Source organism: Pteropus medius, unplaced genomic scaffold (genome assembly GCF_902729225.1).
Source record: "Pteropus medius unplaced genomic scaffold, Ma_sr-lr_union100, whole genome shotgun sequence".
Taxonomy (NCBI): domain Eukaryota; kingdom Metazoa; phylum Chordata; class Mammalia; order Chiroptera; family Pteropodidae; genus Pteropus; species Pteropus medius.
In genome coordinates this window covers 11,530,153-11,557,810 of record NW_024351729.1, presented here as the reverse complement: position 1 = coordinate 11,557,810, position 27,658 = coordinate 11,530,153, and the positions used below count along the sequence as shown (strand labels likewise).

General features: G+C 37.8%; 1 protein-coding gene across 6 annotated transcripts in view; it reads right to left on the bottom strand.

The window, feature by feature from the left end:
* The window catches only part of CD28 (CD28 molecule), a 62,731-nt gene extending 36,637 nt beyond the window's left edge, over window positions 1-26,094 (bottom strand). For 2 of the 6 annotated variants that reach the window (XM_039844508.1, XM_039844509.1), the window contains exons 1-3: window positions 25,955-26,094; window positions 25,456-25,494; window positions 24,241-24,292 (exon numbers count right to left, since the gene is read on the bottom strand). The gene's annotated coding sequence lies outside the window, so the exon portion shown is untranslated. Of the gene's footprint in view, window positions 1-24,240; window positions 24,293-25,451; window positions 25,495-25,954 lie in introns of all 6 variants that reach the window. The other 4 variants (XM_039844514.1, XM_039844512.1, XM_039844515.1 and 1 more) reach the window with 4 other exon arrangements.
* Between the last annotated feature and the right edge of the window lie 1,564 nt (window positions 26,095-27,658).

The window sequence follows — 27,658 nt, the reverse complement described above, 5'->3', positions numbered from 1 at the left end:
ATCCATCAGTGGGAGATGGCAGGCTAGCTAACAATTTGCCTTCTGCTTACAGATGCTGGCCTCTGGGGAACCTGAGACTACAGCCCAAGGGAATGCAGAAGGCTCAGGCTGCATGGACAGACATTCTCCAGGCCCTGGAAAATAGTTTCGAGAAAATTATGTTGGTTCTTATCCCAGATCTCCTCCTTAGAAAAGGTTTGTGGAAAGGCACTCTTCGTACCCATGTTCTCTCAGATCTCTCTTGTCTCTCTAAATCTATCACTCTCTTTATTTCTCAGAAATTCAGCCTCTGAATTGGTCTACAAGCCGGATAACAATACATGTGTTATATGTGTTTTCTGCACAAACGTGGGATTGACAAGTACTTAATGCTTCTTCTCTTTTTCTACTCAGTCAGAATGCAAAAATGTCTTCTATGAAAGTAGACACATGTACACACACACCAAGCACGGCATGCCCTGTAGCCTTTACTAGAATCTGACGGCATCTTAATGACGCTCATAGAGGACACTTCCCAGATGCCTTCTATCCTGAAAGGTCAGAAACAAAAAGTGCAAATAACATTGTAGACCTCAATATCAGTATTCTCTTTTGCCTCCAGTTCCAATTACCAACTGGGTATGGATGGCTACCCCCAACCATGGTTTTCTCACTTGGGCCTGATCCTTGGGCCAGAATCACAAGCTCTACAGTTCTGCCTGCACTTATTTTGCTTCTGCTTTTTAGATAAATTCCAACATTCCATTCTGCTCTCTGTTATTCAACAAGGTGGAACATATAGCACTAGGATGAGATTCAACATACAATAGAAGGACCACATTCAAGCTTAGACCTCTTGCTCTGGAAAATAATGCCAAGCCCCTTGACGACTCTGCAAGCACTCCACATTCTCTATTTGATATTCTGTCCTTGACCGTAGATCCAAAAATCCTTGGCGGGCTTCTGACAGTTAGGGCACACTCTCCCCATCACTCGCTCAATAGCAGACCCATGAGCACTGTTTTCTATCCTCTAAAACACCAATTTCTTTTACGCATTAGGTCCTTCACTTGAGCTTTTTCCTCTGTCTAGAATGTTATTCCCCTTCACCCTTCCCAAGGCTCACTCCTCCTGACAGTCCTTTCTGGATATCTTATGTAAATTAGGCACTTCTTTCATTCTCTACCTCAGTATCCAGTTTATTTTTCTTAAATGGTCACAATTTGTAATTATTCTACACATTTGTTTGTGCTTTTGTCCATCTCTTCCATTAGAGGCTAAACTTCTTAAGGGCAGGGACCATATCTGGCTTGTTCACTTCTGTATTTCAGCACCAATGCAATGCCTGGCACATAGTAAGCACGCAATAAAAATTTGAGTGAGTGGATTATCAGTAATGAAGACTCCATTTTATAATACATAGCTCTATCATCTGCAAGGTATATGATAAGCTCCTACGCCAGAACAGTAATGGAGGGTAAGGCAAGATAAGTATCAGATAGCGTATATTAAATATCATTCCTCTGCTTTATAGACCATAAGTGGTATCCTATTTAGCCTAATTTGATTGTCTGTCACCTGTTGATCCAGCTGCCACAATTCACTGTACTTGCTGTGCCGTTACCTAACAACTGGTGTAGATAACTCTGTGCCTACTTTGCTGACTCCAGGGAGAACGGAAGTAAGAAGTACAGAGTTTAATCTCTGGAACCATGGAGTCTGGCACCTCAGGGATGCTCTAATCCTGGTTGGCCAGGCACTCTTTCTGGAAATCTCCTTCATCCTGGTGACATGGTACCAGGGAAATCATTTTTGGAGTAGTAGTCTCCTCCCTGGAATTCACTTCCTTTGCAAGCCTACATACATCCAAAGAGGACTGGTGAATGTTGTTCTCAGTGATAGGCCCATTAGTATGGACTGGAGAGACAAAGGCAAATGAAGCATGCCCTCAAGTGGCTCAAGACAGATAAGCAAACTAACAACTTGTACAAGTAAGTTTCTGCTTTTACATTAAAAAGAACAGGAGGCATTATCTTGGCTCATATACACAGTCTCTTTCAAAAATATCTGTGGGTACCAACATAATAAGGGTATCCACAGATATGTTAATGTGTACGTGCATGTGTGCCTTCGCATTTGCAGTCTCTCACAAGATCCTGAATTTACTGATTAGAAAATGAATCTCCCTTCCATATGAACCAGACTTCACCGTTCACCACGATTACTGTTGCTTTAAGGGAAAGTCTGGAGTCTCTGCACAGCCCGGGCCAGTAAGCACAATGGAACATTTTCCTTGGGATTACCTCACTCCCAGTGACCCACACAGGAAATAATTATTTTGGTAGAGTCTCCAGTAAACAGTGAAACACATTTACTTGAAAAATAAGCTCTTTTTGACCCTGCAAGACAGTGGCTTCACAAGCATAGCTGAACCTAGTTTCTACCCAAATTCAACAATTTTGTGTGTAAATGGTGCCTTATTCTTGGATTGTGGGTTCTCAGATCCAGGCCACACTTCAGAGTTCTGCCAAAACCCCACAGCACACACTGGTTTCCTTGTATTTCTGGCTACAGAAGAATGTGGCATCAAAGAAAAATTCCATTTCTTTTCTGGGATAGAATATGGAAATCCCATAGATGTCCTAGCAACAAGTTCAAACACTGGAGTCATATCTGAGAAAGCACTCCTACTCTTACAGACGTCAGTCATGAGGAGTGCCAGAGAAGTATGGCCACATTTGGACTAAACGACAGTTCTGGGCAGGACTTTTGAGTTGAAGTGAAAAGTCTAGATCTCCACTCCCTTTTCCAGCTGGACCTAATTTCAGAGCCCTTTGTTTTTCTGGGTAGCCCTCAAAAGGCAGCACCCTAAATGGAAGCTACAGAGCTCTGAGAGAAGTAATGTTACCTGTTGAAACAGATGACTTGAATTAAGAAAGCAATGTTCTCAACTAAAATGGACTCTATTCTACTGAAATTCAAAGCCCCTGACTTAAGTCTTTACTGCTTTGACATAGATCCCAACTAACAGTGGTTTAAACATAATAGATGGTTTTTCCTCTCTCATGTAACAGTCTGGGGTAAATGGTCCAAGTCTGGTATGGCAGCTCGAGGCTCAGAGACCCAGGTGCCTTCTATTGTGTAGCCCTGTTATCCTTGGACACACATGGTCAGGATGGATCATGCTCACATTCCATCCAACCCGAATGTAAGATGTAGAAAGAGTGGGACTTGTCCTTCCTTCTGAGGGCACAACCTTAAAAGAGCATCACTTCTGCTTATCCCACTGGCCAAAACTTGGCTACATGACCAACAGAGCTTCAGAGCTGTTCCAGTTACATATTGGGGATTCTGTTACTATAGAAAAAATGAGAATCAATATTTGGAGATAGCCAGTAGTTTGCCACGGTTGTCAATTTTCAAGTGATTTCTTTGACAATGGATAAGTTATCAGAAGACGCAACCTCTTTTCCTGCAAAGCTATTGCACTGTGCTCTCCTCCAAAACTACTCCATTTCTCAGACCACATATGCCAGTACAATACCCTGGTAAGAATGAAAGGGCATGAAAATAGAGCTACGGTGCCCATGTACATTCATGTGATGACCTCTGGCCAAATCAGTAAGCAGGGCTGTAACTCCTCCTGGAAAACGCTCCTAATGATGACTCTTGTTGGTTCTGAATAGTGTCACCAGTTATCCTGTAGGCCAAAGGTATTCACTGCTTTGATAACCTTGAGACCTGGAGGTTATCCCAAAGTCGTGAGAATCACCTTGTCTCACTTTGTCTTCTGTACAGCCCTAATAGGAAAACAATGTAGTAATGAGTCAGGGGCACAAAGCTCCGAGGTCGTTTCAACTTTAGAAAGAAAGGAGGATTTCTCCAACCCTGATATCCTGAAAGAGTAACCTAGTACGAGACAAGGCTACATGTTAACTTGGAACTTCTCTGTGAGTTCCTGAGGTCACTCCAAGAAATAGGTTGTGAAGGGGGATGGAGGAGGGTGGACTTGGGAGTAACTGATCTGGCCCTCTTCTTGAATCATTTTGAAGTGGGACTCGCTGACTTCAAAAAGAGTTGAGAATCCCTGAGCAGGGACTTCCCAGAGGTTTTCATTCATTAAGGAGGAAAGAATGAGGGGCTCTGTGCGGAATGGATTAGAATCCCACCTGGTGTTTACACCGAACTACAGGATGTGTTTAATATCCTGGCATGAATAGGCCAGCACTTGGCAGCAGCAAACAGCACCTGTTTACAGTATCCAATCTGGTCAGATAAACTTAATGATACCTACTCTAGTTTCAAGTGATATAAAAACCAAATTTATGAACGTTCAATATCTGAAAGAAAAGCTGTGAGAAATGGGGCCAAATTGAAACAATTCCTACCTAGAGGAATGAAACAAAAGTGTGAATTTGTTTTGTGTTATCAGCAGAAATTGTGATATATTACTACTAAATTATGATAAAGTCATAGTCAAAAAAGTCTTTGAGATGAGAAAACTTCACTCTATGAAAAGAAAATCATCTTCATTTGACATAGGACCTAGAAACTATAAAAGTTTAAAAATTTAACCAACCTCACAGCTGATTTTAGTGATTCTATGTAGCACAGGTATCCTGGCTGATGTATATTATAGGTGACACACATATATGTACATATCGTGCAATAGAATCTTAATGGTGATTTTAATCACAAAACTATTCTAAATTCCAACTTAGGTCTCTAGTCAGGGAACATTAGGACATCCTCTTCCTGTTTCTGCCTTGTCCAAAAGCTAGAACAGAGTTCTTGGAGGGGGTCCAAGATGACAGGAAGGAATTATTTTAAGTGCTGTTATGCTTGGGAGGAGCAGCAGGGCAACATGAATTGAGCTCTATATCTGAAACCATGTATAGTAATAATAAATCAAGCCCCCCAAAGACTTCAGTATGTTAATTTCTGGCAATAGACAAGGGAAATTGCACAAATGTCACACATATAGGCCTGTTTAGTAACTCCTTCTTCGGCATTCTGTACATCCCTCCATTAGCACTTACCTCATTCGTTACACTGTAATTATTTGTTCACAGGCCTGTCTCCACCACTGGCCTATGACATAGGATGGAGTTAAGAATACTAGCTCTGGAGCCAAACTGCCTAGATTTGAATCCTAGCTCTGCTGCTAATTTCTGTGACTTTGAGCAAGTCCCTTAACCCTGCCGAGCCTCCATTTTTTCAGCTTTAAAATAAAGTTAATAATAGTATTTGTCTCAATGGTGGCTGTGGATATTTCATGAGAAATGAATGAAAAACACATCCCACCTTAAAGAATTATTTTAAGTGCTGTTATGCTTGGGAGGGGAAGCTGGGCAACATGAATTGAGCTCTATATCTGAATCTACGTACTGTAATGATAAATCAAGCCCCCAAAAGATGTCAGTATGTTAGTTTCTGGCAATAGACAAGGGAAGTTACAAAAATGTCACACACATAGGTGTGTTTAGTCAGTCCTTCCTCTGCACTCTGTACCTCCTCAGTAACTGTTAACTGTTCTTATTGTTACCATCTAGAGATCAATGGCATCATATACATCTTTGCATTCTCAGCATCAATAGAATGCCTAACTCCTGAGAGTATATAAATAGAATGAACTAATGAATGAGAAAATGGAGTGGAGAAAAGGCAATCCTTTCCAATGCCTTCATTCAGTCTGCTCCATGGCAGTGGAGAGAGCTCGCTGCCTGATAAGTTTGGGAAGAACAATGAGGCACGTGTGGCCCAGCCTCACCCATCTTCCGCTGGGTATGAGCTGCCCTCGAAGGGCATATGCTGCACTTCACACTTCCAGCTTTGCCTTTGTTGGTAGGCCTGCCCTGTTCTCCCCATCTGCCTCTGAAAGAAGGGAGTGAGGCAAATTGCCCAGAGAAAACACACACTCTCTACTTTCCTTTGGGAACGGGCTCTCCCCCACAGGGTTTGGTGGCATCTGAGACCATGAAGAGGAGAAGACTGATGAATTGTGCTAATAACACAAAACAAATTCAATTTTCTGGGCTCAGTTGGTAGATTCATAGGTCTTCCCACAAAGCTGTTTCCTCCAAACCTAACTTGACCAATTATAAACATGATATTTTTAGCTTCTATCTGCCATTTTTTTGGATTATTCCCCAGTATGTTCTATTTGTTGAGCCCTCTCTCAAACCCTAAGAGTGGCTTAATTAAAAAGAAAATTTCAGATTTTTAATTTTGCAGCATTTTAATAAAGTGCTACTCTTGGAAGGAACTGAAAGTAGATTAATTTCTGAAGGATTGAAGAGTTGAAAAACTAAGGTGCTGGCTATTCTCCTTTGTCCTTTCCTGGTTTATTCTTGACTTTTCTCTTCCTTGCTATATTCCTTGCTATATGTTGAACTCTTTGGTTACATTATCTGGGCTCTCTTGCCTTCTGGGTTCCAACTGGGTTCCACTGATTGGAGAAGACCGTAGAATGAGAAGATAGAGACCTAGTATGTATTCTGTCTGCTCCCTTCCTGATGGTGGTTTCATTCCTCTGCTGATAGCCACAGCTCCTGTTGGATGCTCCCCTTCCATGACAACAGCTCACGCTGGGTTCTCTAACACCACTTACACCTTATCACTTTCCTTATCCCTTCAGGCTAGGAGCAGTCACAGCATCCCAACATTGCTAGTCCCCTAGGTGCTTCATCATCGTCATCTTCGTCATCTTCGTCATCTTCGTTAATTCCCTTAACCCTGTATGTCCTTTAGTTAAAGTCTCTTCGACTAAAACTTTGAGTGTGCCATCTCTTTCCCACCAGGACCCTGACCAAAATAAGTGATAAAGAGTAACAGGAGACCTTTTTAGAGATGGACACATTGGGCATGCATAGCCTGATAACACTAAACATTTGTCTCAGCCAAAAACTTACCCTTATTCTGATTACACCTCATCTAGAAGCTTTCTGATAACTTGGCTTTTTCCAAGTCGTTCTAGCTAAATAAATAGAAGAGTCTGCTCAGACTGGTTCTCATGATAGTTCAATATCTCTTCTCAAATCAGTAAATTGTTATTGCATTTTACAAAAATAGTGAATGGAAAGTCAAAGGGAAGTGGAAGTGGCAGAATTAACTTAGTTTACTTTTAAAACTATGGAAAAAAAATCATAAATTCGAAGGGCTGACATTCTAAGATAAACAGCTCTAAGATCAGGGTTCAAAGATAAAGACTCTGAGGCTTACCAGACACAAGCTTCTAAAAATGTAACCTCCAAGTAAAGTTGGGGGCAAACTCAAATTTTGTTTTTCTAATTTTCTAATCTATATCCATCTGCTCTGTTTTATTTTAATGTGTTTGACTGTTTACCTATGTTTACAAATATAGGCAGTTTCTCATAGCCTTAGAAGTTCAATGCAAGAATAAATTCTGGCTCACAGGTTAACATCAGTAAAGATTAGTGAGAGAGAATTCTAAAAGACAGTAGCCAAACAATAATTACTTTTCTACAGAAAAAGTACAGAGCACAAAAACAAAAATCCTCAGTCCAGCATTCCAAACCTTTCGCAATCCAAAGCCACCACACATCATAAACTCAAAACACAAGAAACACCGCACTCCTTCCTGCCATTCGGCCTTTATTTATTCTATAACCCACAACATGAAACACCTTCCCCCGTCCTCTCTGTCTATCCCAACCTGACTCTTCAGCCTACAGCACCCCAGTGTCATCCCATTCCTCCACATTTTTCCCAGCCATGCCAGCTCACAATATTCTCTGTCCTCTGAGCACCTTTGGCCCTTCCTGACTTGCCATTTACCGAATTGTGTGTCACTCCATTCTCTGAGCCACTTCACTTCTCCCTCCAACCCTATTCCTGGAGTAATTCTTGATGATTTCAATATCCTTCCAATGTAACCTGGCCTCTCACATTCTTTTTATCCACCCATATTGTTTTGTCCTCTACAGCACTTCAGCCACCTCGTCCTATTTGTCTTTACCTGCCATTAACCGCACTCTGAAATATTCTCTTCAAGCATTCTACTCTCCAATTACAACCTCCGATATTTCAGATGACTCTCCCTATTACTTCAACCCCCTCCAGTCAACCAAGCCTACCATCATTTCTCTCATGCCCTTCATGGTCTCATTTCTCTCCTTATTCAGCCTAAAGTCCAATATCCTTCACTGCACTTGCTGATTTGCATATACCTTTAACTCCCTGGACCTTCTCCTTCAAGCTCCTCTGGCAAAACCTCAAACCTGGCCACATCCAAAGCTCTACCTTTTCCATACCTGTACTTAAACATGGCTGGAGACAAGCACACAACCACTTTGCTCTCGATTTGAAGTTGTGACTCTCCTTTTTGATTCTTTCTGAAGCATTCAACTTGATTTTTGTAGAAACGATAATCTTTTTACATTCAGCTTACCTGCTATTTTACTAAATATTACAAAGTGTAGTAACAAATGCAAGTGGTATTAACAGATTTGGGAATAAACCAAGCAGAGTCTTAGTAAGCACATAACTCGACTGGGGAGAAGAGAAGTGTGGGGTACAACAGTGTACCCTATGAGCCTGGAGTGTTCAAAGTGCCATGGGCCTCAGCCAGGATATATTACAGAGAGCGTGGAGAACCTCTGTTAATCTGGCAAATTAGTGGGGGTCAGTTAAGAGAACGTCTATTGCACATGACACATGAAAACTATAGATTCCATGAATAAAAATCTATAAATGAGACTCTGTAAAGAAGCAAAACAGGAGTGACCTCCTCCTGCTTCTTCACTGACAATATAGAGTCAATTTGGGCCTAGGTTTATTGGATTTATAGTAAGGCTATTGAGAAGCCTGTCAATTTGCCTCAGGCTCTTTCACCAATTATTAGCCATGCTACTGTTTTGGCTTCATCTCATCATGTTCATTTCCTAACTGATGCTGTAACATAAATATCAAATTCTTTAAGATTAAGTAGCTCCACCCAAAAGTAAAAATTACCTCCTCTGTGCTGCACAAAGAAACCAGTAAAGGCAATCTTTTACAGCCTTTTGTTTTTATTATTACCTTCCCAATAAGGAATCTTTTTAGACATTTTTTCTCATCACTCTCCCAACCGCCATGAAATGTTAATATCACAGATACACTGTATATCTGTTTATATACTGCACATCTATGCTTTATACATTGAAAAAAATATATTACACACACACACACACACCAATTGTCATCTCCATGGGGACAATTTTACCCTGTTGAGACTTCATGATTTAGGTTATATTACGTGCATCCTATATATGACTCTTTTTTATCTAAAATGTATTAAAATATTTAAGATATACAACCCGATGATGAGTAGTACAGTTAAGCTAATTAACATATTATCTCCTTCCATAGTTATCTTTTGCATATATGATAAGAGCACCTGAAATCGACTCTCTGAGCAAATTTTTAGTATTCGATATAGTATTATCAACTATAATCATCATGCTATACATTAGATCTCTAGACATAGTCATCCTACAGAACTGCAACTTTATTCTTTTAACCACTTCCTTTCCCCTGCTAGCCACCTGCTAGCCACCATTCAACGCTCTGCTTCTTATACTTCTTCTTTGACTGTTATCTGTGGCTGACAAGGGGAGCATGGGAAGACATTATCTGGGAAAGTGGTCTACTCTTTAGTGGTGAAGATGTCAGTAGTGGTCCACACTTTCATTTTTTCATTTCTTTAATTCTGTCTTTCTTAAGCTGCTATGTTTATTCTTACCAATTCAGCTTCCATATTTTTATTAAAATGGTAAGAATTAAATACCAGACTAAGACTAAAGCTAATATTTTCATCAAGAATAACACAATATTAAGCAACTGTTGCAAATAAGCTTTTCCTTTTCAGATTATTAGCAGTTTCTTTGATCTGAGAAATACAGTACCTGTGAAAAATATTCTACAATATTATCACACCATTTCATGTGCCCTCTCACTGCCATACATTTATGCCAGCAATATGTACCATTAATATTAGTAGCACAGCTCAGAGGTTCACAAGATAGCATTCAGGGGGAAAAAAAAGAAAAGAAAAGAAGGAAAGAAAGAAAGGTAAACAAGAGAAAAATGGAATGTTGAGTTTTTTTCCTAACATACATGCACAAATTTCAAAGAAGACTATTAAACATCAACTTAATAGAGTAAGTCGTCCTACTATATTAAAGAGGTCCATTTGCTCCTTCAGTGTTCACCTTCTAATACTGAAAAGTTATTTTAAGTTATTTTCTTAGATCTGAAACCAGAAAAAAAAATGTATTGTGTGTAATTATAAGTTTCCAAGAGCAGTCTTCTTATTTTATGTTTTAAAGAGCAGTGAGAATGACTTATGTTCTTATTTTCTACCTCTGTCATTTCATTTTCTTAACATGCAAGAATTTACAACCCTAATTATAGATATCGGCAGATTTTTAGAACTCCAAAACTTCCATGAAAAATAGGGTTCTGACTCACTAAACAACAAGAGCATTGGGAAAAAACTTTGGGAATCTCAGACTCGTGTTTCCCCCCAAAAAATAAAAATTGGTTATGCCATTAGCAATTGAGCCACGCCAAGTAGCTAAAATATCCAGAATGAATGTTAATTTGTCTCCTTTTCCTTATAGAAATTATGCATCTTGAATGTAAAAACTTAATTATTGCAGGAGGAGAAAGAGGGAGAAAATATGAGTTATATTCCTTATAGGCATCCAGAAATCTGATAAAACTTTAAATTTTCCTGCCATTTTCACCTAAAATCTTTTATTTTAATATTTTTACCTACATTATCTCTTTTGATAGTCAGGAATTAGATACTCAAGTGATTATTTACGTAAAGTCTGACCTCCTCCATTAGACTATATACTCCACATGAACCAGTGCCATATCTATTTTGCTCACCATTATATCCCTATGACCAACACAGGGCCTGCACATAGTAGATGCTCAATAAATTTATTAAGGATTGACTAAATTGGATGAAAGAAAGTATATTTTGACACAAAACTTTTCTCAATACAAAATGATGCTCTGAAAGCATCTATTTCTGATATTCATCCATCTTAATTTTGTTATTTATTCATCACAGAGATGTTGTGCCAGAAGAGAAACTATTAAGATATAATCCCTGACCTTAAGAGATTCACAAGCTAGAGGGAGAGACAGATATGTACACCAATTAATCATAATAAAGTGAGATATAAGAAATAATGAATGTCTATGCAAGAGATAGAGAAAGAGGTAGCAATTCAATTGCTTTCTCTTGAAATCAGAATTTTCTCTTTGACAGGCAGCCATAGAAGGATAGAAAAAAATAAAAAATTTAGAAATGAATTTTTGTTTGGTTTTGTAATGGGATCATTGAAAATGAAGCCAAACTAAATTAGGGACTTTGTCCATCTAACCCTTTTCAGTTCTTAGTTTAAACATCGCTCCTTCAGAGAAATCTCCTCTGATGCCTCTTGACGTCCACACTGGGTTAAGTCTCCTGCCATGTGCCTTCCACTAGAATGGGAAGTCCATGAGGCCAGAGAACATGTCTGTCTAGTCCACTGACTATTATATCTCTAGAGCATAGAGCTATCTCTGGCACATAGAAGGCGCTCAATAAATGTTTGCAATATATTTATTTTCCTCTTTTCAAACCAATTTGTCTCATTTTTTTCATTATATAAATAGAAAAAATAATTTACCTCTCTAAATAATGTTCTTCGCCTTTTCCTTCAAAATGAATGTTTCTCTAATTTTTAAAGACATTATCACTGAATATCTGGAAGAAAGTTGGATGTTGTGCATCTACACACAGTGGAGAATAGGACCTGAGGAATATATCCAAAGCTATTGGCCTATTTGTAGACTCCCAGAATAAGTTCCCCATGGGGTTTTTCCACACTTCTTATTCACATACTGTCCAAAGGATTTAGGCTGAAGAAGGTAGACTTTCTTTAGAAAGTAAAGATTAGTGTTCTCAGGGGAACCATGAAAGGTCATCATTTACTTTCTGTACCCAAAATTAATTCTTACCCTCTGTTTTTACTAAAGGGAGGAGGAGGAGAGGATCAAGATCCTGGTTTAAGGCTTGAAGTGTTCCAGATATTTAAAAACAGAAACCGAGGTATCCTGAAAGAGCTGCTAGTCCTAAGGCATCAAATTCTGAGGTCAGCGAATCTTGTGCTTAGTGCTTTCTTAGGTCTACTGGCAGCCAAAAAGAGTTATTTTAAGTCATGGCAAAGCCATGTGGCAACCTCAAAAACCACACCCTTTGAATATCAGCTTCATCCACCAATGTGGGGCGAATCTCAGGCAGGACAAAGTAAAAGCTATGCTACAGGGATACAGGCCCCACTGAAATGCTGTCACCTTGAAATTAATCATGATTAATATAAGTTTCTTGTCCTTTTATTTACTAAATGTTCTGCTAAAAACTGGAAAAGTCAAATTTAGATGTTTCAAATGTCCAGATGTGTCCTAGATACAGCCTAGATATCAGAAAGAGACTTGAATTGATTTCAGTATGAGTGTTTTTTTTTTCACTGTAGAAATATCTCTTCTGAATAAACAGTCTTTCACATGACTCTTTGAGGAAATAGAGAAATATAGTTACTGAAGAGAGATAATGTTGGCCCTCATAAATATTAGCTAAAAGTAGACATATAATTAGAGAAAAAAGTTTCGAAGTTTCTCTTGTGTCTTTTTCATCAAACACACACATACACACACACACACACACACACACACACACACACACACTTAAAATGATTACTGAAAGAAAAATCATGTGGATTTTTTAAAGTATATTTTTTTCTGTTTCAGTTGCAACATTTGAGAAGTTATTACACCTTTATATGCAATTGTAACAACTAAAATAACTGAAATCTCCTGCGGTTTTCTATTGGTTATTATTCTATGAAGAAACAAGGATTTCCCTTAGTTTCCTTAAGTTAAACTGACTCAAATTTAAGGGAGGAGTACTACTTCCTTAGGTCTTGAGATGATGGCAAGTAGAGCATCACTAGATGACCAGTTCTAGAATCACCTCTGCCACTTATTTGCCTAGAAAACAGACCAAAGAATATCTCTAAGATTCTTTCTCATGCCAGTATCCCACAATTTCGCAGTCCTCAACAATATTTTGGAAACAAATCAGGGAACACTGGGTTAAGGGTCCAAGCCATGTCTGCCTAGATGTGTCATGCAGCTGTTTCCTCACTGAAGTCTTATCACTTCTTCTGAGTCTTGTGAGCCTAAAAAACCTGCTACTTTCTATTTTGGTTTTTTATTTTATTTTTGCAAGGATGGGTGGTAAACCAATGGAGAGCAAGAAATACTGAGATACTGACATCAGCTAATGTTTCAAAAATGACAATAAATTTGGGATTCATAAGCTTAATTGAAGCCAGAAATTTGAATAAAATCACCATAAGAAGATACATAGAGTGGGAAAAGAAATAAGACTGGGACTGATTCCCCTTGATAATGGGAAGGTAGTGAGCATAAGAAGAGAAGTCCTAAAAAGAGCCTGAGAGGGAGAATCAATATAGGTAGAAAGAAAACTGTGGTACTTTGTAAGAAGCCAAGGGAAAAAATTGCTTTAAAGAATCAGTGGTGAACAAAGTCAAAGCTTCCCGCAAGTCATTTAGGTTAGGATTAAGTCATTAAATATAATACTATGGAACTGCTATCAGCGATGAAAGTTTCCATAGGGTGATGGTAGCAGAAGATAAATAAATGGCAAGTGGCTTGAGAAGTACATGAGAGCTGGAGCTGCAGACTGAGTTAATATTTATCCCTCCTTCCATTTGAACATTCAAATACAATGTTGCAACAATATAAACTCAAGATTGAGCTTAACCAGAGAAAGAAAGTAAAACCAACTCCAATTAAAGTTATAGTGGTCCAAGGGTATGAAGCCTGAATAATGGAAATGGGATCAGGAGTGTAAGGACAGGAGACACAGTTTAGGTCCTGCATAAGGAGAAGAGTTGGAACTTAGACTACTTCATATATCCAAGATCCTCATGGGTTTTCCAATATAAGAAAACTGGTCTAAAATCAGTCTATCTAGTATGGTAGCAACTACCCATATGTGATTATTTAAATTTAAATGAATTAAAATTAAATAAAATTCAAATTTTAATTCCTCAGTCACACATTTCAAGTACTTAATAACTACATAAGGCCACTAACTACCATGTTGGAAAGCATAGGTATTAAATACTTTAATCATCACTGAAAGTTCTAATGGACAGCACTAATCTAGAAAATCTCTGGACACTATCCCAAAGAAGCAGCAAGGAAATATGCTGTCTGCCTCAATCTTTGGATGAAGGCCCAAAAAACTCTCTTTCTGAGAAACTGATACACTGAGCATGTGTCTCTTCTAGTGAGGAGGTCCAAATTTCTACTATTCACACTAGCTGGAATCCCAAGCCAAAACTAACACAGAGTCCCAGCAGAAAAGCAAGTGTGGAATATCCGCAAAACCTCTATAGTACAATCTAAGGGCCACAGAACTCCACAGGAAAAAGCAATCTAATGTAAAAATGAGCTCATAATCAACAAGTACAAACCACAGGAAGAATTTTAACAGGCACTTCACAAAAACAGATATCTAAATGACCAATAAGCGTAAGAAAAGGTGATCAAACTTATTAGTCATTGGCAAATAACTAATAAATAAAAATGAAAAATAAATCCATGAGATACCATTACATAGACTCTAGAATAGCTAATACTAAAAAGACTAACACCACTAAGTATTGGTTAGAATGTGGAGCAACTAGAAATCTCATACACTACTGATGAGTGTATAAATCATATAACTTATGACACGGCAATTCCACTCCTAGGTGTACCCAACAGAAATGGGTATACATAAGCATATATTAAAAACACGTATCCCAAAATGTATACAAAAGACACATACAAGATGTTCACAACTGACTATTTGTAATAGAAAAACTAAAGACAAATAAATGTTTATCAATACAAAATGGATAAATAAGGTATACATATTCATGTAATGGAATATTTTATAGCAATAGAGACAAACTACTCCCACACACAATGACATGATTGAATTTTACAACAATAATAGTGAGGGAAAGAAGTCAAACATAGAATCCATATACAGTCCTAAACAGGCAAAACTAATCAGTAATGATAGACGTTAGAATAATGATTATTATAAGAGGGATAGTGACTGAAAAGTGGCAGAAGTGGTAATACTGGGGTGCTAATAATGTTCTATTTCTTCATCAGGGTAGTAGTTATATAAACTCTGTTCCTTTTGTGAAAAAATATCAATTTGTATACTTATGATTAGTATATTTTTCTACATACATTTAAATTACATATATATAATATATAATATAAATTTTATATAAAATTAAAATTTTATTAAAATAATAATGACCAATTGAGGGAATTATAAACAAAGGGGAATTAAAATTCTAGACTCCAATAACATGAAATATGAAACAAGGTTGTCAGAATTGAAACATTCTATAGTGCCCATATCATTCTAAGGGAGGATAGAAATATTGATTAATGTTAGACCTATTAGACGAGTTAAGCAGATCTGTTAAAAATGTAAAAGTAACCACTAAAGCTTGAGAAAAGGATATAAATTTTTAATAAGTAGGGGAGAAATGTTTCTAGAGGAAAATTAACTTAGGCCAAAAAAGTGGAGAAATAAAGAAAAAGCATAAAATCTTCAAAAAAGGTGATATTAATATGCCCAAAAAAGTCACTAATCGCAATACATATAAACAAGTTAAACTCCCCCAAATTAAAATAGGAATCTCAGACTGAATTAAAAACGAAACAAAATGCAGCTATAGGTATCTTACAAGAAACGTACCTAAGCATAGTGAAACATGTTTAAAGTAAAAGAATAAAGATGTCTAATCAGATGTTAGATTGATCTACGGTTGAGAATTTGGTGTATGAGTGCAATGGAAGGACAAAGTATCAGAAAAGTAAAATAAAATGGTGAGAATGTTCAAAGGGATAGGCTGAAGGGTCTAGTTTTGCTCATAAGGAAATGATATCTTAAGACTGCTGATAGGGAGAAAATGCCACAGTTGAGGAAATAGAACAGCCAAGGAAATTATAGTCCAGTGGGCCCAAAGCGAGTGTGATGGCACAGAGAGCCAAAAACACAAGTTTCATTTCCATCAAGTTTAAATTTAGATCTACACAGGCCATTAGTTTGTATTTAATTGCCTGACGTTTTTACTATGAGTAATCTATAAAGCTCTGCAAGATGTAAAGAAATAATCCACAGCTATTTCCTCCAAAATTGAAGTGTACTTTAGGAACTTATCAGTTTTTAAGCTATAGTCAGCTTTGAATTCTATTTTAGAGTTATGCAGATGGGACCAACAGAAGAATCAGTCATTTGGTTAACAACCAAAATCTCATTGGCTCTCAGGGCAATCAGGGCACAGAAATCTAAAAAATATCTAAGCAACCACTGACCTTTCATATAAAAAAAATGTAACACACATTTCCTTTAGTAAATTTCAATTCTATTTTTTCTGCATTATACATTTCTGATTTGAGGGAAAATAACCCTTACAAGTTTGCAAGGCGCAGTAAATGGAAACTTCAGTTGTAGGTTCAGTATAATAACTATATAGCCACAAACCCCTTAACAGGGCTTTGTCTACTGAAATGCTTTTAATTTTTAGTCTCAACCCACATGCAATATCCTTCTTAAGCCTCCTCCAACTTCCTCAAGCAAAATATATCATTGATTCCTCTGCATTCCCTGTTCACATTGGTAGTATGGTTAATATATCAGTTATTCTATTCTACTTATAGTATAATTATTTACACAAATTCTCATCTCTCTTGAGATTATAAACATATTAGAGACAAGAACCACTCCTGAACTCACTTCCAGAATATAGCACTCTATCCTATATAGAAGAAGGGATAATAACTGTTAAAGATAGACAATTGGTCTATTTTCAGGATAAGGAAGCATGATTTTGTCCATGGGCATTTTATCTTTCTCCTTTAACCTAGAAGGGTTGCTTGGCCTAATAGTACCAGGCTGATTTAGGAAGATAATCTTCTGGAACATGCAAGCAACATCTCTCTTTACTCCGAAGAGCTAGAGTACAAGCAAATAGGATGATTCAGTTCAGTATATTTTGATACTGTATATTTCTAATTTTTGCTTTAATTAGAGATAGTTTTGACCACTTCTCCCTCTTTTTTTAATGATTTGCTGTGAGTAAATCCTTGAAGAGTCATATAACCCATGCCCATCCTCCAAATGTACCAATCTTTCCATTAAGTCCAGTAAGAGAATCTATTTTCCTACTATACTTGTTTATTATGGCAAAGGCTATCGAAACATAGGCCAGTTTTCACAATGCCTAATGAGAACCTTACTAAAATATTTTCTTCCCTTTTGCTCCGTCATGTGAGAGAGAGGACATCTGTTCAAGAGCCAAAATCACATTGGCTCTCAGAGAAATCCTTGTCAGGGATCCCAGATCAGGAATAGTTTATTACTGCTGCAGCTGTGGCAGGCCTTAGAAAATACAAAGCCATAGGGACAGATTGGTGCCAATTACTTTTTTTAATAATACTAAATGCATTTAAGCGCCAAAACTAAAATTTAAGAGTCAGAATCTACATTTTACATCTATAATTCTTGTTTTCTGTAACATAGCAAACTTTTCTCTCCAAGTAAAACAATCTTCTGTTTTCTACATCAGTGTTCTCCAAGTATGGAGTTCTCAGATCAACAGCATTAGCATCACCTGGGAACTGATACAAATGTAAATTATAGGGCCCCATTCAAGAACTACTGATGCAGAAACTAGAGGGTGGGGTCCAGCAATCATGTTTTAACAAGCCCTCCAGGAGATTCTGGTATAAAGTGAAGTTTGAGAAAGACTACTGTAGACTAGACCAAAGTGTGGTCTGTGGACCAGGGCAACAGCATCCCCTGGGAGTTTGTTAGAAATATAGATTCTCAGGTCCCACCCCAGACCTACTGAATCAGAAACTGCATTTTAACAAGATCCCCAAGTGACCTGTATAAATATTAAAGCTTGAGAAGCACAATCAAAGATGATAGAGTTTACAATGCACACCTTCCTCATTTAACTGTACCTCATTGTACCTGCCTCACTTAATGCCCTCAATAACCATGTGGACCAGGTATTGTCATGACTTATATCTTACATGTGAGACACAGGGAGACTGGATGATTGACCTGGTGTCACAAAGTCAGCAAGCAAAATGGACAAGGATTTGAACACAGGTAGTTTGATAGTTGTGCAAATGGAGACTTGACCTGAGAACTTTTAGTTTGATAGTTCTGAAATCTAGGCTCTTAGACACCACCAATAGTTATTCTGCTTGCAATCCATTCGAGACTTTTTTTTTAACCACCTCACATTGCCTCTCTAATGGTAATTTCATTCATGAGTAACCAATTAAGCCTTTTCCTAAATCTAAAAATAATGTATATCCATTTTAGTTGAACAAATATTTACTGAAGTCTGTTTTATAACAAACAACTCTGACCTGGTGGAGTGGTAGGTCAATAAGAGTAAGTGCTCAATAAATATTTGCCGAACCAATGAATCAGTAAATTACTTTCTTATAATATGCTAAGTGATACAAGAGCAAAGATGAGGCATTGTCACACATTCTGGGGCTGGAAATATTTCCTGTAAATGATGTATGTTGAGATGAACCCATAAAGTGAGGTGTTCAAACAGATGAAGAATGAGGGTAGGAGATTCCAGATATGCTAAGAGCTTGAGTTTTATCTCAGAATAATGAGATTCACTTAAGTATTAAAGGGAGCAATATGGACTCAAATTGATATGTGTGAATGCATATATACTTAAATAATTATACATAATAAATTCAAAATATCAAGAATAAGCCCAGAAGTCATTAGATCTTAAAGTCTAAAACCAAACCATAGGATTTAGCTTACTAGTGATCATATCCTGTCAGAGGATAAGAATACATGGTTTGTAATTGAGATCTTACCTCCCTATACATGGGACCAGAGAGAAAGGGATTTGTATCTTTGTCTACAGGAGGGAGAAGGGCCGGAAGGAGCTGGAAGAAATGGACACTTGACCTGAGAACCTTTAGAAAAAGAAAATGGGAAGCTCTTCCTTAGTTTCAATATCAACTCTTAGAAAGAGTTACAGAAAATAGGAGCAGGAGAACTCAATTTGAGTGCACACCAATTTTCTCTTTGACACCTAAGTGACACCCTATTAAGATGTCCGCTCCTGAGAATTCCCTGAAAAGTGGAATTCTCCTTTTTAGCTTTGTGTGCATTTTGTAAAAAGTAGATTTTCTTGGAACTTTTATTAAGAATTATAGATCTCCCAGGAATAATTGCCACATCTTAGTGTCTCTAATCACTAATGGCCAAAAACAAAAAAAAAAAACCTGTTGTTTTCCTTTCTCTATTTTTGCTTACATCTTGCTTTATCTCCAAAGAATTCTAAACATATTAAATAGATTAAGTAACAGCATTTAGAGAGACTGGGTTACTTGTATCATATATTGTATGCATCAAGGCTTTTCTTCATCAAAGAAACAATTTTCCTGTGTTCTTTATTAAGGCTCCAGCATTAAAAGTGTTTCCCTTGAGGTGTTTTGGAAAGCGCAAATGGTTCAAAAGAAAAGTGCTTTCACTCTCAGTTGCTCAAACCAATGTTCAGACTTGTAAGGCTTTCTCTTCAACAGGATATGTTGGAATCTGAACTGAGACATACGGCCAAGCACCCCACAGTCAGGAGTGCAGGGGCAGCATTTCTTCCTTGTCCAGACACCATCATGAACTAGGAATCCTCAAAAGGAGACATGACCTTACCCAAGAAAGACAGACATGACCCAAAACATCAGAGTCGCTTATAGGTCCGGCAGAGATTAAAGCATCCCTCCTTCTGAGAGCCCCTTAGCTCCCTAGCCTGTCCTCACAGAACATCAGCAACAGTCTGTGCGAGGGCAGGGGGAAAGGAGGCAATAGGTAGGGTGGGGAATGGATTGTTCAGTTCCTGCCAAATGACATGAAAGCAACTAGAGAGAATGTCCACCCATCTGCAACAGCCTTGTTTGCCCTTGGTCTTTTTCATCCATCTCATCCATATCATCCCAAGAGAAAAAAAAAATAACAGACATTAAAACATTTTAATAAAATGTTTTCTAAGAGCAGACTCAGAGTACCGGAATGACCTTAAACCAAACCCACATAGCAATGAGAAATCCCACTTCAAATGCCCCTTATATAAAGCCTTGGTTCAAAGATCAATTCTTGGCATCTTTTTGTTTATCATAAAAGTATTAACCACATTGGAAAGAATTTTGATGAAAAAATGTTTAAGTTATCTATAAATTTCTACCATTTTAGTACAAATATTTTCATGTGTATGTATTTACTTCAGGTTAATTATATAAATGAATAAATATTTATATACATAGTTAAGGGTCTATTTTTGAAACTAGTTGTGAAAATGTTTTCCTATTTTACAAAATACTAAAGCCAAATAAAGTGAAGATCAGTTTAAAGAGCATATAAATGTTATGTCTGTATTATACCAAAATTATTATCTATTCCTATGACCCTTAAATTTTGTAGATGTAGAAAAACTGGTTATTAATAAACAAGCATTTGATAAATATCATCTGCTTGGTTTCCTACCCTTTCGAAAACCATGTGCTTTGGGTTTTTGTTTGTTTGTTTGTTTACCTTTTAACAGTTTGACATTTCTTGGTCACATAAACAAATGGGTTATTGGAGAGACTAATATACTCACATTTTGTTTTTTAAATGGTTTTGACCTCTAAGATAAGAAGTTAAGAAATTACGATTGTCGTATCATGTCAAGTGGCTGATCAGGCACTGTGATATTTTATCTCTCTAAGCGTGGCCCAAAAATGGACCGTAAGAAGCCATGGTTGTCCCCTGTAATGGTGACAGATAAAATGCTTCTCTTCTATTTCTTGTCTCAGAAAAATAACTGGTTTTCCTACTAAAGTCAAACTTCCTCTATGTGCTCTCATTTCTACTTTTTCCCATTTTTCTCTGGAAGGTTTTGAGCCATTCTTTATTCCAAACTCATTCCCACCCCCATCCATTTATCTACACAAATGCCCAAGTCATAGAAATGTCTTCTCTCAACCCTCAGCTACTATTTCATTTCTCTGTAACAAATCTCTTGGAATCTAAACTCTCTGCCTCCATTTCCTCATTTATTCCAACTCAGTCCTTGTAATTTGACCGCAAAACCCATAACTATAGACCAAAACATTCTTTTCTCAAAGACATCCTTCTAATGATCCACTCGTCCCTTCTGTCTCCTCATTTCCATCAGTTTCTCTTTCTACCTGAAATTGGTACCTCATCCTAGTCTTAGATTCCTCCTTTGCACTATCCACCATCTTCTCCTATCTGACTCTAGTTTCTCCTTCTATCTCTGTCTCCCTTGAAGTCTGCACTTTCTCTTGTTGTCCTAAGTATAAAGGCATTGTGCATGCATCTGCTCTTGAGCTTCTCATCTTTCTGGGCTACATTCTTTTGTAGACGAAAGAGCCCCAAATGTGCCAGTTCTAATATGAACTCCAGGTCCACATTTCTCACTGCTTGTGAGAGCGCTCCACCCATATACATCTCAAATCCAGTGTGTCCAAACTGGACTTGACTTTCTCATCACAGCTATTCCTCTTTCCCCAACACTAGAAGAGAAATCTAAAAGTCATCATCAACTATTAATCTTTTCCCAACCCTCACAATGTCCTTTGTATTTTTACATATTCCCACTATCACCATTGCCTTTTGTCTGAATTGTTCCAAAAACCAAGAGATGGCTCCACATATCCAATCTCTTTCTCTCTGACCCACCATATAGTCTATGCACTGCCTCCAGAGTAACCCATCAAAATATGGTTTTTATGGCATCGCTCCCTTGCAAAATGAAGCCTAAATACCTTTAAAGGCTATTCAAGCCCCAACAAAATAATACCATCCTTTATTGCACCTGTTCATGAATTTTCCACTACAATAATACTGAAAACTTCAACCACCAGAGTACCACTTTGCCATTGTTGGTGGCTGTTCCTCTGCTTGATAGATTCTCCCCTCTCCAGCATTAAATCTAAGGAGCATTTTAATTTCTGCCTCTTCTAAGAAATCTTTTCTGTTCTTTTAGTAATTCCTCCTTTATGAGACTTAGAACTCTGTTACAGTATGGCAAATACATGTTTTTAATAAGCTTACAAGTTCGTGTGAAGATTCTATTTTGTGCCAAATGCTATATTCAGGATATAAAGAATACACAGTCTCTGCCTTAGGGAAGCTTCTGTATATGGGGAAAAGCAAAAATTTAGCATACTAAATTATAGTCATATACGTGCCTTTCTGTGCTAGAGATGCTTACACAGGCACAAGGAAGGAGCCCTGAACCCAGCCTGAGGCATCAGGATGCCTTTCCAGAGGAGCAACACCACTGCTGAGACTTGAAGAAAGGACAGTTGTCCAGGCAGACCTGGGCATGAAGCGCATTTCAGAAATAGAGAATAATACATATCAAAAGGCCTAAGAGAACATTTCCCATTTCAAAATTCAGATAAATCAGGTGCCTGAAGTATAAAGTACATTAGGGCTGTGGGACATAAAGCTAAAGAGATAGGCAGGGGCCACATTGTGAAGAACCTTGAGTGCCTACATCAGTCATCTATTGCCACAGTGATGCTGCATAACAAATCATCCTCAAATTGAGTGGCTTAAAACAACAGCCATTTATGATTGCTCATAAGTCGATGGGTCAGCGTGGTAGCTCTCCTGATCTCAGCTAGGGTCACTAACATGTCTGCAGTAAGAAGTGTGCATTGGGGAAGCACTTCAGCTGATGTTAGCTGAGCATTCTCACATGTTTGGCAGTTGGCTAGCTGTCAACTGGATTAATATGGCCTTGGCTCTTCTCCTCATCTTTCTCACACATCTGAAGTAGGTTAGCCTGGGCATGCTCTCATGACAGGCAGAGATGAAAAAGAGAATACGCCCAATCATGCAGGAGGGGAAGAGGGAACACATGTGCTTTTCAAGCCTCTGTTTGCCGTCATGTTTGCTAACGTTCCATAGGCCAAAGCAAGTCACATGTATGAACCCATGGTCAGAATGGGAGCTTGCCTCAGGTTCTTCGCCTTTAATGTTCTGTGGTTGCCACAGATACCTACATGGCTCATCAGTCCTCTGTTCAAAAGTCACCTTATCAGAAGTCCTTCCCTAATTATCCATTATGAACTGGCACTCGTGGCTTCCTCCTACCCCACAACTCTCTATTCCTCCCTATCTGACATGTTACACATTTATTTGTATACTAGTTTATCGTTTACCCCTCGCACTAAAATTTAAGATCGACGACAACAAGAACTTATCTGTTTTGTTCACTATTTTATCTCCACAGACTAGAATATAGACTTGGCACATGGTAGACCACCAACAAATATTTGAACCTAGCTACCCTGCATATAAGCATTAAGCATGTCATTCACCCGGAATGAAAATCACTTCTCTTTCAGGCCCATTTCTCAAAACTACTCTGGATTTAATTTGACTATGATACTAAGAAAGTTGAGGAAAATTAATTCCACAGTATTTAAATAAGATCAACTTTAGATATTTGCTTTAAGAAAAAAGGAAAGTTCCCCAGCCAAATTCCTAAATTAATGTGCATAAGAATATGACAAACTTGCCTAATCTTTCTCAAATCACTTGGATAATTTTAAACATGGAGTGATAATATCACAAGCTTCTCTAAGTGCATGTAAAACACTTGCCAAACTGATCCTTTAATATCAACCAAGTGTCAACTTTTAAGTACATATATTTAATGCTATTTTCCATGTATCTACCTTCAAACTATCAAACTATAAGAATCCATTGAAATTCTTGACTCATCATCCAGGCTCCACTAAGCTAACTCACATATTTGGAGAACATATAATCCATATGTTCTCCAAAGCAGCAAACTCTGAGTATCATTAGAACAAAAAGCAACCTGTCATTGTCACCCAGGAAGGAAAAAAGGTCCACTTTCAGATGCCAGTGTAGGGTCATTTGGACAAGCACCCTCAGGTGCATTTTTGTTTTATTTATTCTATTCTTCCTTTTATCATGATTTGCTTTTCAGGTATTCAAGACAGTGGTTTTCCAATGGTACTCGATGGCACCCCAGCATTTGAATCCTTTCTCAAATTTTGTAAAATTACCTTTGCTGCATTCAAGTACATATATAATTACTGAGGTCTGTCAGGATTCATCCTGCAAAAAGCAAAATGTATGGCATAAAAGCAAATCAACAACAAAGGAAGTTTGTATGATCTCTGAAATGTGTAAACACTTTTTTCCATGAACATATAAGATATCAAGGTAAGGGCAGTAAACAGTTGTGCTCACATCTAGACAGAGCAGGGAAAGGCAAGCACATAAGCTATGTCCTTGCTGTAGTTACTTTTATGGACACCAAGAGATATCGTTTTATTGCAGTAGGGGTGGTGGTATTATTTTGATTCTTTAAAGCCCTTCGTCTGTGTTGCTAATAATTCTAGCACCTAAAAGTGTACTATAAGCACAGAAGGTTAAGAACCTCCAATGTAACAGAAAGCTTTAGACTTTTACAGAGGACCTGAGAAAAACATATAGATTTTAGTTATCTGACCATACTCCCTCATACAGAATATGGAATAAGGAGAAGGCTTAATTTAAGGACAGATTCTGCATCCCAGAGGCAATTTTCAAAAATGAGTAGTCAAAGTAAATTGGACCAACCCTAAATCTGACTTGTCTATCAGAGGACATTATATAATCTCAGAAGTTTCTTGACTCTAATTGGTGCTTTGAGATATAACTATCCCTCAGGGTGCCCAAAATAGGAGAGCGCTCAAAATTCCCAAAAGTGTTCCTCCTCTTTCTGCTTCTCTAGCTTCCAACTAAATTGTATTGGCAGCCTTTTTCTCCCCTGAAGATTTATGTCTGAACCAGATACAATGCTGGGGCCTCTTTTGGAGAAGCTTTTGCTTGAATAAATTTTATAAGAGAAATAAATGTGAGAACTTCCCATCTCTGTCAATCATATTCGTTCAAAATAATAGCACTTGCCAGGACCGGAGGTTGTGGGGAAGGAAGCAGGGTGGGGAAGATGGGGGGGCAGTGGCAGTAATGTCATAAATTGTTTTCCTGCAGCTGGTATTGCTCAGTAACAACTGTTCATGGAAAACAAAAGATCACTTCAGAAAACCAGAGACAGACAGACAGAAGTGAACAGAAAGAGATCATTATAATCATATTCTAGAAATCAAACAGCTTGAATTACATTTACTCAAGCCTAAGTTTCCCAGTTATTTCATATAAACATAACAATTTAACATACAAGTCTATAATACAATAGTATTAATATAATGACAAATATATATAATAGTACCTACGGGTATCTAGCAATTTTCTTCTACTAATCTTCCATGGTGCTGGGGAGAAAGATAAAAGATGTTAACACAGGGAGGCAGTATAGCACAGTGGTTAAGAGCACAGCCTTGGCATCACATGAAGATAAAGTCCCAACCTTGCCTCTTACTGTGTGACCTTCAGCAAGGTTTTTAACCTCTCCAAAGGTACGGTTTCCTCAACTGCTAAATGGAGATTTATCTACTTAATGGTTATTATAAAAATTAAGATAGAGAATGCACATAAGACATTGAGACAATGCCTGACCCAAAAAGAGCACTTAGTAAAAGTTTGCATTTATAGTCAATAAATGGATGAAAAAAAAAAACATACTTTATTTTTCCTTGTAGGCCTCTCATTTTCTATCCTCATCCCACCCCCAGTCTAAGCAGAAAGGAGGGCAGTCTTTGGGAAAACTTGCAGCACACTTGTCATGTCAGATTGCTAAAGGAAAATGAGATGCCTCTAATATGCTGGACTCACTCTTGCTGTCAGATCAAAGGCCTGCCACACAGTTGTGCTTGTCACAAAAGATTCCTCCCCTCACCCCCTCTAGCATGTCCCCTGTTGGGCTCCAGGACTCTAGTCACACAGCAGCCACTGTTCCTGTCCACATGTAAGCACTCAGGTAGTTCTCATTCAGGAAGTAAGGATTACTCAACTTTTATGTAGAGAAACAGTCTCCTGGGGTAAAAGTCCACCACGATAACAAGAGACAGGCATTGGGGGTGGAGGGGGCCGGGCAGAAGACTTATGAAAAATCGTTGTCTTTCTTTTAATAAACAAAAGTATGAAGTGTTCCTAGCTTTAGATCTCAGCTAGTTCCCTAAGATGTTTACTTAACTGTCTATAACTTCTTCAAAACAACATCAAGAATGACCACATACCACAAAACCCAAAAAAAAAAAAAAAAAAAAAAGACAAGAGAACATTATTTACATCTATGTGAACAATGAAATTCAGGAGGAATTTTACAATTACAGGTTTCCTTTAACAAAAGAACCAAAAGGCCCTTTGAGTGCCAAAGTGATTTTACGACTGCTTTAGCCTTAAGAAGTGGGTGGTACTGTCACTTGCAATGGCTTATAGACCATCTGAATGTCTACATCAGGGAAAAATCATCTGCTCACGTGTAAAATTCAAGTGCTGCTTTTAATGAGCTGCTGTTAAAACAAAGTTTTAAAAATGCTTCCTACAAGAATACAGAATTCATAAACATGAAGGTATTTGCCTGTGTCAAATGGTACAGAACTGCTAAATGATACTACTAAAGGAGCTTAGCTGGCCTAAAGCCAAGTGAAGCACTCACCCTAAAGAAAATTATAGTGCTGTCATTGTGTTGTAATAAGCCTCTATAAAATGAAGCATTGTGTTTCTGCTGAGTTTTGAACAAAAAATGAATCAGGATCTGGCTTCCGTAAAGGAAGAGGAAGAAGTGTGTCTCTGCTTCCATAGAAAAAGACATTCACTTGGGCTCATGAAGTATATACATTTTGCTCATCATTTTTTAAATTCTGCCTTTCAAAGAAAGTTAGATTTGACTCAATTTGAAAATGCTTTTTATATGCAGAAGATGTTGCCATCTTTTGCTCCATAGATTTTTAGAAGTACATTTGTTGTTTTTAACCGGCTTAATATACAAGAAATCCAGGTGAAGGGAAGAAGTATGAGAAGTATGACAAATGGGTGACTCTGCATTTCCCCGAGCCCTCTCCAGCAGCAAATACAGAGACCTGGTCGAAATTTAGTGAGCAAGTCCACGAGATGTTCCTGTATTTTTAAGACTCAACTTAAAATGGAAAATAAACTCAGGCGCATGTATTCAAGTACAGTGAGGCAAGCCTGATGAAAACCATAATGGTTGCGGGGCAAAAAGGCCAAAGTAGGCTGTCATTATGAGGCGTTGTTTGCTAGTTAGGAAAGAACAAAGGTCTTTAAAGTTTAACTTTTACTTTTTCTTTTTTTGTTTGTTTTTCTATTACCTAAAGTTGTATAATATGTTGCTTTAGGCTAGAGACTGCCTGAAGTTATTTTTCACCCTAATAAAATACTCCTATGGTTACTACTACCTAGACCAACTCTATTCTTTCTGTATTTCAACTCTGAGCACCACTTTCAATTTTGAAAACATAAAAACTAATTTTTATCAACAGATAATGTATTCCAGACTGATTTTGTTAAGAGTCT